Source organism: Photinus pyralis, unplaced genomic scaffold (genome assembly GCF_008802855.1).
Source record: "Photinus pyralis isolate 1611_PpyrPB1 unplaced genomic scaffold, Ppyr1.3 Ppyr1.4_LG1, whole genome shotgun sequence".
NCBI classification, from domain to species: Eukaryota; Metazoa; Arthropoda; class Insecta; order Coleoptera; family Lampyridae; genus Photinus; species Photinus pyralis.
The window spans coordinates 13798721-13813496 of NW_022170249.1; the positions used below are offsets into that span (position 1 = coordinate 13798721).

Below are 14776 nucleotides of genomic sequence, written 5' to 3' on the forward strand. Positions count from 1 at the left end.
CAGCGCGAATTCAGTCCACCTCGCAGTCCACTTAATTTATTCTTGTTCTGGGTCCTCAACAGGCTTACGCCCAATTACAGAGTGATCCGCATAATGCTTATATGAGGTGTCTCTGCAGAAGGTCTTAAGTTGTTCTATACTACTACGGTATTTACCTTACGAATTAGGAAAACTGCAGGAAAACCTAATTCGAAGTAGTCTGCAGAAGGCTCGAAACTGATTTAAGGAGATTCCCATCTCTGACACAGATAACAAATCTCCTACCTCAGCCCAGGTTCGAACACCCGACCTCCGGTTTTGTAAGAAATAGTGTAAAATGCTAATAAAGGAAGAATGGTAAAAATCGACTTCGTTCCTATTTCCAATAATGCCCCCTATCACCATGCATAAGTAAGTCACTGATCACAAATTTCAAATACGTAGATTGATAAAAAATTTGGGATACCACAAAAATCATCTTTTTAAAAAATGGTGTGTTGAAGGTATATTCAGTGCTCCAGACAAAATTTTCACCCTGTATATTACGGCATATTAATATGGGGTAATTGCGCCACAGGGAAAGACGTCGCACAGAGGAGCGGTACATATCGTTGACTCAGTAGGTTACCAAGAACAAAGATCATGTAGTATGATCTTTGCCAAGAAACAATGGAACTCCTTTAGAAAATTGCAAATACTAACCCGGTCAAGCATATACCCTGTACACCAGAGTCAATAAAGTTCATTTTAATAATCTCAGGCAGATACAGGGGAACTAAAATATTAGGGCGGCCTAGACTACCTCGCAAAATAATTACCAGATTCAATCACAAAAATTCTTTAACCTGCTTTCAAAGAGTATTCAAACGTCTGAGATAAAAAAATTAAAGCTCTCCTCTCCCTTACAAAATATCTAACTTTAATAAAAGCGTATTTTCCAGACACGAATTTGTAAAGTGAAGGCTTTTGAAGTGATTTTTAATTTTAAATTGTCTATTAAGTTAATAGGTATGTTTATTTCGAGGTTTATTTAATTATAGCAAATAATGTTAACTGTATGCGCAAAAACAAGAAAATATATTGTTATTATTTAACAAATCAAATCCCAATTTACCTATATACTTCCGAATTGAGACATTCTGTGCAAGAAAATTTTAAGAAAAAATGCGCTGGAGAACCCGAGGGAGAACCTATATTTCGAAGTACCTACATATTTTATCTCGCTTTTAAAAAGGATTGGGAAAATTACCCAATTTGTTCACAAAAGACTATTTGCTAAGGCTATTGTATCGGATCTCCGCACTCCGCATAATGGAGAGGATCTAAATTCAATTATATTTGCTGTTATGAATACATAATAAATAATAATTATGAAATTCGTTAATTGGTTTAAGTAATTGGCGTTAATTAATATAAACTGGTATTCGAGATGTGATTTCAGTTTGTAATTTAGTAGGGACGTATGGGTGGATAAGTAGGTAATTTACCCTGATGAGAGTATTTAAACTATACTGGACCTCAACAGGGAGGGGAACATCCGTTGTATGTACCAACCGTGACAATAGTGAATAAAAATGGTTAACGGTGAATAATAACTGCTTTAATAAGTACACAAAGTTCGTCTTCCATTTTGGTACCATTTAAGTGCGCCTACTTCATCCCGGTATTCAAATGTTCAACACAAAAAGAGTATAGTATCTAATTAATAGGAAGGTGTAATGAAATTGGAGAAGACCTTGGCAAACTGATACAAAAAAAGCGTATACTAATTACCGGTTCCAGTATAAAATTTCAACAATCAAGACAGCCTTGAGTTCCGCTGTAATCACTACATCATGGACACTGTATTAAACGTTAATTATTGCCATTGAAACATGACGATTAGGTGGATTTTTCAAATCAATGTATTTAACTTCAAACACGGCTACACCTCTGTTTGTATTCATGATAGGTATAAAAACTTCGCGCCGTGACGGTAGCACTGAACGTAATGATTATCACCGTACCGCGTTACAGACATGACTGAATGCCAGACCACGTTTCCACCTTGTAGGTACAATATTAATTCATTATGGCGATTAGGAACAAGTATACAATAATAAAATTATCCTTCCAGTACTAATAAACATCTCCCGAGAGATCTTCGGATCACTTTCTTTCATTGGGTCGGCATCGACTCAACAAAAATGAATTATATAAGTAAACATTACATTGGACACATAACATGTCAATAGTCAATAGGATCTCAAAGTAATTATTTAGTTCCATTAATTGCTTTAATCGTACAAAAATTAACTGTTATCGTTTCAATTGTTAAGTACAGCACGTAACTGTAATGCCAATTAAAATGGATACACAATGTGGTTCCCGTAACGCATTGATAGATTGCAGTATTTTCATTTGCAATGTAAATAGTAAATCGATTAAAACTGCCCAATCTATTCAGATTCCTTACATTATTTCAAGTTTCTTTCAATTATACCACTGTAAAGTTGCCATTATTGCAACACTTGATTTTTATGACGAAATGCAATTACACATTTAGTTCATTACGCTAACGAAAGTGAAAGCGGATGAATTCTATTGTATATAGTATGAAATTTAATTATAAAAAAAGGAAATCAAAGCCTCCTTCGCACTAAAACTTCGAATTAAATAAAAAATTGCGTTTACACGCCTGCACAAAAAAATGCAACAAAAGAGTCAATCTGGGATTACATTTTTTAACATGTGGCGAACAAGTCCCACGCCTCGGGGCTTAACATACGGCGTATACGGTTCAAAGATTACCTGCGCTAAAATAGAATTTACCGAAATGGTTACAAAATTGTTGAGATGATTGGGAAGAGTCTGCAAAACGGATTTTATGTCATCGATGTGGTTTGTTTATTGCTTGCTTCGAGAGGTAGGATTTGGATGAATGGTCACAAGAAGTATACATATTGTCAATGTATGAGTGTCGAAGCAATTCCATACCACAAGGCTTTATACAGGGCGCATCCGATTTGTACATGGCAAGAACTGTATACCTACAATAATACACCGCACAGTGCCCATTAACGATAAAATTGTGTTAAAGTTAGCCTACATATTAATATAAAATAACAATTTCATGCAATTATACACAAATTATACGGATATAAATATTTATGAACAAGAAAATGTAATAATTACGATACCGTTCTGTTCTCTTAGAAAGGGATGAGATAAACGTGATTTACTGCTTAGATGCATAATACGCAATCAATTAAAATACAAATTAAACAAATAAATGGCGAAAGTAGACATCTTACATAACGTATGCTCAACTTATCGAACTTTAATAGAGCCGTTTACCTTTTATACCTACTTGGTGTGTCTAGTTTTCATTATAACTGTGCTTTATATATTGCAAATGACCAGAAATTAGGGGTGCTTATTTAGAGGTACCTAACTTCAAAATAAGAAATAACGGGCGATCAAAAATGAGTTGCTGTCGAGTCGCCTTTGGAAGGTCAAGTTAAGTACGATTTCCCATGGAAACAAAAATTCCAAAGGTAACTCGACAGCAACTCATTTTTAATCGCACAGTATAAACGATGCCTTAAAAATGTGCAATTTCAGAATGTAATTAGTAATTACCAGATAAATTACTTAACAGTCTAAATTTCAAAGAAAGTGAAAAAAGCCATCTTGCTTATATGCTTAATTACGACATTTAATATAAAGTAGTCTATCCTGTTCTGGAGAAATTAATTGATTTAATTTATATTTAAAGTATGGAAAAATGGTTAAAAAAGTCGAGACTCGAGAGTTCGGTATTTTGCAAGACGCACGCATAATTTGATGCATAAATTTTGGGTTGTGATTTGTGGAACTTAAAAAGTGTACACATTCTAAGAGTGTCTGTGTGGTTGGCATATAATTATAATTGTAAAATTTGTTCATAGTTCTATTTGCTTCCATAATACAGTTTCAAGCCGGTTTTAACCTTTTCTTTCCTTTCCTCTTCATCGCTGCAGAGCTATTTACATAAATTACCAAAACATTTTTTCACAATGTAATAAATCTACCAATAAATAATTTACTGAATTTACCAATAATATACACTCTGTTCGAGATAAGGGGAGATAATTTCAGTATTCTCAGTATCTCTTTTATTTGACAAGATGCGAAAAAATTGTGAAATATAATTTTATATGTAACGAATTAACGATTACGATCTACCCGATCGCATATTGGAACTTCCGGTATGACTTCCGATTTAACCGGAATTTCAGGCAACTTTTGTTGCAATGCCTATGTTTTTAAGATCTTTGGAAAGAGCAGTGCTGATGTACGACAACATAAAATATACAGGGTTGAGTAACTAAGACCCCCTCCGGACCCCTCGGATCATAATTCCTTTACTATAAAAGATACCGAAAAAAATCTTAAGAATCTTAGAACAAAATTGTACGGAATCACCGCCGGCATGTTTCTAAAATATTTTTGAACACCAGGGGAATAAACTAAAACATGAACACGAATCAGTGTAGGAAAGGGATTTTGGGTTAATGGTGTAAGGAGAAACTCAAAGTATGTAATAAATTTGGGATATTTTAAAAAAACCAACGTTATCGTGACCGTGCCGCCAATTAAAACACAGTTGAAGTTTATTACAAACAGAAGTAAATTAATCCATACCGTGAGATATCGAATTTGTTATATTTATTTTAAGTAAAACTCGAAGAAAGTAACATAACCTTAACTGCATGAAATACCATAACCATAAGCTGCAATTACACCTCGCGGCCTTGAGAGAATGTGCACAAATTGGCAAGAATAAGAGGCGGGCAAATTTTAATATGCACAAAGTTATTCATGTGTTTCTAATAAAGTAAATGAATTCTGAGAAAAGAATTGTTCCGCGATATGAATCATTCTCAGACGGGATTTATGAAGAGGCTCTTTGTTAGTCCCATACCATTCGGCGTTTATGGTGCCGGAATTCATAGATTTCATTATAATTGCAGTTATGCACAATTGCCCAGATCAATAAAGCAAATATGGCGCGAGAAAAGGTGAACGGAAGTCTCATTAATGGGAACGAGAGTGGATCAACTTTTGATTTTAATTATTTCCAGGTTTCTAACATGTTTGCATGTGTTACTCAACATTTAAATGAAAGTAATGTGTCAAACGTTCAACTATATGTACTTATAAACAAGATTAAATGCGTATTCACTTTATGATCCCCATAAAACTGCTCTTATCTAGTGAAATTAAAATTTTAATTTCAAATGCTTGTCGACGACCACGTAAAAAAAAATATCCGAGGATGTCATAAGAATGTTAAGTGTTTTAATATTTACAGAAAATTGGAAGATATCCGACACCGGAACATCGGAGTCTCAATTACCTGGCAAAATGTATCACTTCAACCTTTATAATTCAATAAGGAATATCAACATAGATAATTTAGTTTCGGTTGGGTCTAAAGTTACGTGAGCGGTTTGGTTTTGTTAAAAACTTAGTAAGGTAGTCCTGTGTATTTATAAAAACGTATGGGAAACTACAAAATATTGAAAACTGTGAGGAAATTGGCATGTACAAGAAAACACCAAGCAGGATTTGTTTTGTGGAGGTTTTTCTTTTTGTAGACATTCTTTTATGAACGCTATGATTCAGCAATTGTTAATTGCACTGCTTTAAAAAATACATGTTTGTCATGATTCCACCATCCCGTTACACAAGGAAACTAGGAATTAACTTCTTCGTTTCCAATTGGTGGCCGACCTGGTGATTTCCCACACACAACGCTTCCAGTATTATGAAAACGGTCTCTCCCATAGTAAATACGGGGGCAAAGCACATCGTAAACAACATGATTATTTATTATCCCTCTCTTGTTCTGGGCCCTCGACAGGTTTGCGCCGAATTATAGATTGACCCGCATTTTAGAGGTGCCTCTGCAGAGGGTCTTAAGTTGTTCTATACTACTCCAGTATTTACCTTACGAATTAGGAAAACTGCAGGAAAACCTAATTCGGAGTAGCCGGCAGAATGCTCGAAACTGGTCTAAGATAATTCTCATCTCTGCCACAGATGAAAAATTCACCTCAATCCAGGCCGCGTTCAGAAATGTCAAAAGTGGCAGTAGATATTGGCAACATGTACCTTAACAATTGATCTTTCCGGTCAAGTATTGTTGATCACGATATTTTTTATGCATGTTTGTTGGGTATATTATTTTAGAAAAAAAAACTTTACTCTCTCTACTTAACCATGAATCGTACGCCATCTTGCGGCAAACCTAGAAACTTGAAAAGAATTTCCAGGGATGTCTCTTGGCCTCTGTTGTTGACAAAATCTTTTCCCCAAGCTGTTCAATTAACGGTTCCATAGATATGGCCACTTTTATTAATGACACCCTGTGCACAGCTTTGAATAAACATTTTTATTTATTTATTTTTGGTGTTTATTTTTTAGTGGCCAACACAAACCCAATTACCCACTATACACTTATACATATCCATGCCCGAACCCGGACTCGAATTGGGGATCCTTAGTACCGCCGTCGAACTTCTACGCCACTGCGCCACACCGAAGGAGGTTGTTTACAAGATCAATGTAAGACATGTTCAATAGCTCTCCACGCCTACACGAATCACTCGAGAACCACACTAGTCAACTATGTATTGATATAACTTAAACGCGCAGAAATAAAGTTTTTCTACTAATATCAAATAATGGATACATTAAGCCGAGCATTAAGCTTTAACTTTGCCAGCAAATAAGACATTAGTATTCAAATTCTAGTCATTTATCTACTAGGAGATACCCGAGGAGATACCCTTGTAATTCAAATACTAAACTTGCCCAGTTAAATTAAATAAGAAGGAAAAATGCACAATAACCTCGACAATAACTATATTTAATAATTAAAAATTAATACAAAATTAAATATATTATGTTATTAAATTATAATAAATTAAGGTTAAACTTAAAATTTGGTCGTTACATTGAGAATGGGAATACAGATCACTGTACTACCGAAGCAATTTTCGAATTTAAAATTTGAAAATGCGACAGCAATAGTGAAAATTATCTTGGAATGGTACACCGCCAAATATTTCATAAACTGTCAAAGAAGTATGTATGTTTGAATCTGTTGCCTGAGAAGTTCAATCAGAAATATGAAGCTGTATATAAGCATTTAATGGAGTGGAAACATTCAAAAGGTAAGAATTCGTTATCTGAAAACGTCCTACTCACTTACTTCTACAACTTCGCGGAAAAATAGAAGTCTTTCACATTATGGCCTCGCCATTCAATGCTAGAAAGTACATTGAATATACAAAATGTGATTAATCTAAGTTAATTCCGATCTTAAAATGTAAATCAGAACACTATACCCCCAAAGAAGACCAAAACGTGAACATCTAATCAAATTAGTTATTTCTTAAAGAACCTCCTGATGGCAACATTTATCGCGCAAGTAACGTATAACTTTGATATAAACTTCATCAAGTCTAATGAATTATATTCTTTCAAATCTGTTAATAGTACTTTTTTATATGCGAGCGACTTCCGGGATAAGAGCGTGTCAATGTTGAACGATTCATCCTATTGGATGATGTGTCACTGCCGCCAATTTATCCTGACGGAATAGGTTTAAATAGCCAGGTTTAACCATCTACTCTTCAGTGTTCAGTGTAGTGGAGTAGTTCGTGTTGCTCCCGTTGGCTCGTTGCTAAGAGTTTTTATATTCATTTTATTTTATTTGGATATTTTATTTCTTGTCTTTATGAAACTTCTTACAAAAGTCGGCGAAACGTTGACTTTTCGTTCAGCATTGACACGGTCCTATTCTGGAAGTCGCTCGCATATTAATGACTCTGGCCATGGAATCCTCCTCTCTGACAGTACCTATTTATACCACATACGGCAAATATGAGGACTTTATAACTGTTTCAATAAACTAGTCCATTTAACTATAGTATAATCACAACCTCGATCACAACTATCTATATTTACCTATAAGCCGTGCTGAGAATTATGGCAACCCTGCAGGTAGGGCCGACTTCCGAATTCAACTTTGCAGATTTCAGGCGTATTTTGGGTGTAATATAATAATCCTATTAACCTATTGTAACAGAGTGAGATAGCGACAATTTGCGGTACTCCGTATTGAATCAACAGAAATTATTATTCAGGTAAGTTGCTAAACGAAATATATCGATTTGTTTCTTAACCTCTAACGTAGGTTACTCATTACGAGACACTTTACAAGTACTTGTATTTGTTCAAATACATGTATGTGTTTAATAAGAAGGCGAGAACGTATTAGTCATAAATTGGTTGAGCTCGGATGGTTGAATATGAAAAATCGTCGCCTCTTGCATGCCACAGCCTTATTCCACAGTATCATAATAAATAAAACACCGGCTTACTTGTACGAGAAAATTAATTTTCGAACAGACGTGCACAATCTTAATTTGAGGTTCAAGGGATTGTTAACGCCTCCGATTCATACAACACAAGAGTTCAAAAAATCTTACACCTATTATATTGCACATGTGTATGATGAACTACCCATGAACCTTAAATCGCTTTCCCTAAAAACCTTCAAATCCATTATTCATAAAGATCTGCTTAGGGTACAAACCGAGGTACAAACAAATACAGTTTAAGTAAGTGCTCCATTTCCCCATTTCTAAATTTTCGCATATTTATACCGGTAAGATTGTGGTACACCTAAATTGGTGCAATTTGTGTTTATCTCTTTTTTTTTCTTCTTTTCTTATGTAATTCTTTTTTAATGTAATTTTTCGTCTTTTTCGCCGATCGGAATTCAAATAGCAAGGTTAAGTGTAAGAACAGATGGCATTATTTTACGCTAATCTGAACTTCGCCTTGTACTAACTTTATTTGTTGTTATCTTTCTTGGTTTTTTTTTTAAATAAAGGCAATATTATTATTATTATTATTATTATTATTATTATTATGTACAAGTTCAAATATATGACCTACACACTATGCTCGACACTATGTGACCGCCCGGTTTCGCTGAAAAAGCTCCAAGTACAAGTTAGTCTCCATGGAAATTGATAGCGAAACTGAAGCGACAGCAGCATTTGTAGTGCCGAACAGTGGCAACCTTCTAATGGAAAACAAAAAAATGTAGAAAGCGAAGATGCTGGGTATCACCTCATTAAGCAGAAGCAGAAAACGGTAGGCTCGACGGTAGGTATTATCTTGAAAGAATACAATTATTTTATTAGTTTATATTTCAGGTATTCTAGCACAGACATGTCAAGTCGATTTTCTGAAGGAACCTTCTGACTCGAGTTCTGACTTATTCCCACAAGTTCACGGTACGGGAATTTGAAGTCTACGGGGCTTCGCTCTTTAAAAGCTTCGTACCTAGACCCACTGGAGTAGCGACCAGCTTACAGTCTGCCATTCCGAATCGTACCTGAAAGTCGTTGATAAAACCTTGCTGATACACAGCGACTTGATCCCCTTTTGCCGAAATAAAATGCCCAAGCGTATGCTTCACCTCGACCTCTTTCGACAGAAGTTCACCAATTTCGGAGATTTCGATGGAAAACACATTATGATGCAGTTTACAGCGTTCCGAATTTTAAAGTCTCAAGAATAAACCGACTGCTGGTCCGGATCAGATCCCAGCGTACTTGGTTAAGGACTGTAGGGGAGTGTTGACTTTACCATTATTACATATATTTAATCTTGCTTTAGAAACTAATACATTTCCTCAGATGTGGAAAAAAGCTCGAGTGTGTCCGGTTTTGAAAACTGGGGACTCAAACCAAATAACAAACTATCGACCCGTTAGCATACTTTCCAACTTTGCGAAAATCTTTGAAATGGTAATATATGCACGTATTCAGCCCCAAGTGAAGCACCTCATTTCGCAGCACCAACATGGTTTTATGGAGGGTCGCTCCACGACAACAAATCTCGCTTGCTTTGCTCAGTACACCTCGGAAGTGATGGATAGGCAAGGACAAACGGATGTTATATATACAGACTTTGCGAACGCATTCGACACGATTAAACAATCCCTAATCCTGAACAAGTTAAGTGACTGGTTTACATATCAATCTGTTGTACTTTTTCCGTTCTTATTTAGGTGATAGAGTCCAGTATGTGGAGGTCGGGAATTCTCGGTCAAAAACGTTTATCGCTACATCAGGTGTGCCGCAAGGTTCTAACCTTGGACCTCTACTTTTTATACTTTTTATTAACGATTTATCAAATTATATAAACTGTCACTATCTACTATTTGCCGACGACCTAAAAATTTTCTCACGTATTAGTAACATGGAAGACTGCGAATTTTTGCAAACTCAACTGAACATTATACAAGAGTGGTGCAATACTAATTGTCTGCGCTTAAACTCATCTAAATGTAAAGTTATTACATTTACGAGGAAGAGGCTACCCATTACATACAACTACACATGTGGCGATGTTACACTGAGACGACATACTAGTACGGTTGACTTAGGCATTACCGAGGGTATTACGTTTGATCACCACTTAAACTTTAATGACCACATCTCTAACATTAGACGTGAATCCATGAGAATGCTTGGTTTTATAATTCGTAACACTAAGCCTTTTAGTAGTACAGTTGATGTATCAAAATTACTCTACGTCACTTATGTTCGCTCCAAACTTGAATACGCTTCTGTCATTTGGAACCCGATTTATAAATATTTAAAAATTGAGATTGAGTCGGTACAAAGAAGATTCCTGAAATTTATGTCATTCAGGTACGATGGGGTCTATCCTCCACAAGGATGTGACAATAGGTTATTAACGGAGCGTTTCCAGTTTCAAACCTTGGAAGATCGAAGAACCATCATGGGACTACGGCTGCTATACAAGTTATTGCATAATGAAGTGGACTTCATAGGATTGCTTTCTTCATTAAAATTTCTGGTTCCGAAGTACCACACTCGTCACGTAGACACATTTTACTGTGAGAAGGCGCGCACCAGTTTACTGAAGAGGGCACCTATCCAGCAGATGTGTCACAGTTTTAATAACATTTCCAGTTTGTGCGACATTCACCATGATACTTTATCTCAAATATCCGCCGTGCTTTGAAGTTACATGTCACAGTGAAAATGTCACGTTACACCTGCTCTCTTTATTTTTTATGCATAGAATGTAACTTGCAGTTTGTCGACAATTTAATTTTGTTTTTTTTTTTGAATATGAATTTAATTATTTTGTTGTTGTTTAGTTAAGATTTTGAGTTTTTTGTTGTGTTTCTTTCTTTTTCTTTTTTTTCTTATTACACTAAATAATTGCGCGTTAACTATTATGTATTGTCCTGTAATTGGAATGTCTGTTCTGTTGGGCAATAAATCTCTATTATTATTATTAAAGTCAAATAAAAATGTTATTATCCATTTTTGTAAATGAATAAAATATATGTACAATAGTAAGCTGCCTTAGTATTTTTCTTCGGTATTAAAACCTGCACCAAGGCGAAACACAGAAAAGAGGAAAATGCCATTTTTCAAAAGCCAAAAGACTCCATTGACATTTTTATAGGCCCTCCGATTGACTTTCGGACAACGTTGCCAAACTTCTCAGCATGGCTTGTAAGTATAGACGGCTGTGGTATAATCATATATATAAGAGAAGTATATGGATAACCGCCTATGATTGCAATGTGCAAATTGTTCGCCATAAAAGAGAGCTGCCCTATTCCTTAGTCCTGAACTCTGTATTTATGCGCAAACTCCCCAAGTAAATATTTACTTCTCTCCGCCTACTTTTAAGTAGCGCCAATTTCAAATTTCATAACCTATAACTCGAAAATAGGGTTAAAATTTTATTAAACCATTATTGTGTGCAATTACCATATGTAAACACAACCACGCACCATTCGGAAACTTCACCCAGACTTCTATTCGCTTCATGCAGGTTCATATTCACCACATTGGCCCCATTCCACCTGCCGACTCCTATCACTATTGTCTGATCCTGTGATGTCTTTAGATAAGTATACTAGCTGGCCGAGGCCCACCCTCCCAAGACCAATCGCCGCCGAAGCGTTTCTTACCTGTTGACTATATCGCTTCGATTCCCCTACTAGCATCTTCACCGATCAGCGACGACAATTTGAATCTTCCCTTTTTTGTGCCCTCAACATTGTTTTCGGCACACAAGGATTCGGGACCTGCAGTCAATGGCCTACTTGAATGATTTCACTGCCAACTCAAATCAGCGCTCACGTGCCACCCAGTGCGTTCTGGTTCAAGGTACTCCGTATCGTTCTGCTTGGAAACTGTAGCATTTTCAAGGAGAACTTTCGAGCTTCCTCAGCGGAGTTTGTTTACGGTTACACCCTTCAACTTCGAAGGCAAACTTTGTAACGATTTAGAAACTTAAATTGCAATTGAAATAATATACCTATACCTATAGGGATTATATCTTGAATATAACTTGAAATTGGATAAGTTCGCATCAGCTATAATATAAAGTGATACATTACCAATGTTCAAAGAAACACAATTAAATTAAAGACATTTACTGATTTTAAAATAAAATTAACATTGTCGAGTTGGAAATCTTTTAGGTGTTAAGTGACCCCCATATAACTTCGCCCCCATCATGTTTGCGTGCATCCAAATCAATGCAGTCATAGCGGTTAAAATGACGAGAACACAACCTTGTTTTTACATCATCGAATTCCGATAGTTCACATGCTTGCAGTCACCGATTCTTGTTGCTTTTTTCACTTGGGAATCTAATAACAAGTAGGTATGGCATAAATGAATTGATTGCAGATAATTGCATTGTAACTTACTTGTGCCATGAAACCGAAGAATCCACTTTCCCACAAGTACCTGCATTTCTTTATTTCTAAGTAATGAACACACTAAAATTGCCAAACATTAGGTATTCCTTTACAATTATTGTGTATCACTTACGTATACTGATTTATATAACTACGAAAAGCTTCTTTACTATTAAAATTAAACAAAAGTTCAATAACTCATAAACAAAACAAACAATTTAACCTCAATCCGTTATGTCAAACTGGAGTAAATGCTTGGTAAATAACACTACATAATAACAGGCAAGCGCATTAGCGCCTAGTTCCCAACTAATGACAGAAGTATATTTCCATCCACTAACGTTGGCGATAGGCGTGTCCACTCGTTTATCCATATACTTCTCTTATATATATGGGTATAATATAGTGCAATGTCTAGTGTTTTTGACAGAATGTCAGTAGTACCAACCTACTACAAATCATTCTGTCTTGTCTACACCAATACCGACCTTAAATGGAAAGCTCTTGGGAGAGCTGCACATAAGGTATACCTAATTCGAGCTCGAATTCGAGGCTCTACTTATGCTATTATCTCGGTTATTATACTATTATTACTATTATGACTATATTATAATTTGGATTTGTTAATATTCGTAGAAAAAGTATAGTATTCTTCGCAAGTAATGACCTTTACCTCGACTTTTATTTATTCGAATCAATTGTGGGACTCGCTACTATTTGTTATGCGTTATTGTCGCATACCTTCATTGCTAAAAAAACGACTTCGAACTCAGTAATAAATTTATCTATAACAACGAATTCCATGATCTTTGATTTTGTGGAGTGATTACCTTGTGACGAATGCATTTAATTAACAAAATGTCAATTTTATTTCCACTGCGGTTTACCCTCGGATTTGCCACTTATATCACAATAGATATCGTTGTCACAGTTTTTTTTTAATTTACCTCGAAATTTACTAATTAGATTTGGTCATTCTTTTTACACACATTTAACAATATATAATCAGGATCAGTCTCGGGATCAGTTCAGCCACAGCAGCCAAACCAAAGCAAAATTCTAAATATAGAATGGATGTTTTAACGTGCGAATGCAATAAGGAAAAAAGCGATTATGTTCATTAGCATTTAGTTTATATAAGTACTAATTCGAAGCACGCTATAAGCTATATAGTTTAACACCTTATTTATAGGCGGATAATCTTATCGGAAGATAGTAATAAAAATAGTTTTATTTAACAAGTTAATCGATCTGGACATTTAATTAAATTGAAAAGCCGCACGGAAGTTATAAAACTTCCTGTTATAATTCCGATCTCTTTTTTTATGAATGAATTACTGGATTAATGGCCACATGCGCTGCAGAGTATAACGGATACTGAAATTGGATTTAAACATAAAGTACATAATTTTGTACATTGAAGGAAATGGCAAATGTGGAACAAAACGCGTCTCTGCAAAACAACCGCATTTAAGTCAAAATCTCCATGTCTCCTATTTTGTAATAGTTGGGGCTGTACAGGTCACGAACTTATAAATTAAAATGGACTGCTGATCAAACAGTTGCATAGAGGTAGAAATGGCCCTAGCATGGGCGCCGCCATGATGTGCACGTTTTAGTTATTTTCTAGGGGAATTTTCCTAGTGCTCAAGTTTTGAGACTATTGCAACCTTGGAAAATGACATGTGTCACAGTAATTTATTTAGAAAACGTGAGGTTAATGAATTTCGCGCCATGTGAGTGCACATCATGGCGGTCCCCATGTAGGTGTCATTTGTTAATTCAGCATTAGCAGTCGATCTTAATTTATACGTTCGTGGTACAGGTACAAGGGGTTGCATATGGATATTATGAACTTGTGCGATGTGCCGTTGGTTCAAATCAGCTTATATTGGACTTTCGATTGTGATTGCCAACGTAAGAAAAATGCAGCAAAAGTAGGTTGACTTTATCACACTTACACTGGTCGAGTCTTATTAAGCTTTCTTACAA

At 35.6% G+C, this 14776-nt stretch overlaps 1 protein-coding gene across 5 annotated transcripts in view; it reads right to left on the reverse strand.

Moving 5' to 3' along the window:
• Positions 1–14776, reverse strand: part of LOC116174710 — a 141181-nt gene that overhangs the window by 98183 nt on the left and 28222 nt on the right. Inside the window, exon 1 of one of the 5 annotated variants that reach the window (XM_031492707.1) lies at positions 1753–2020. The exons of the other annotated variants lie outside the window; for them this stretch is intronic. The gene's annotated coding sequence lies outside the window, so the exon portion shown is untranslated. Of the gene's footprint in view, positions 1–1752; positions 2021–14776 lie in introns of those variants that run through there. 5 annotated transcript variants of the gene reach the window in all.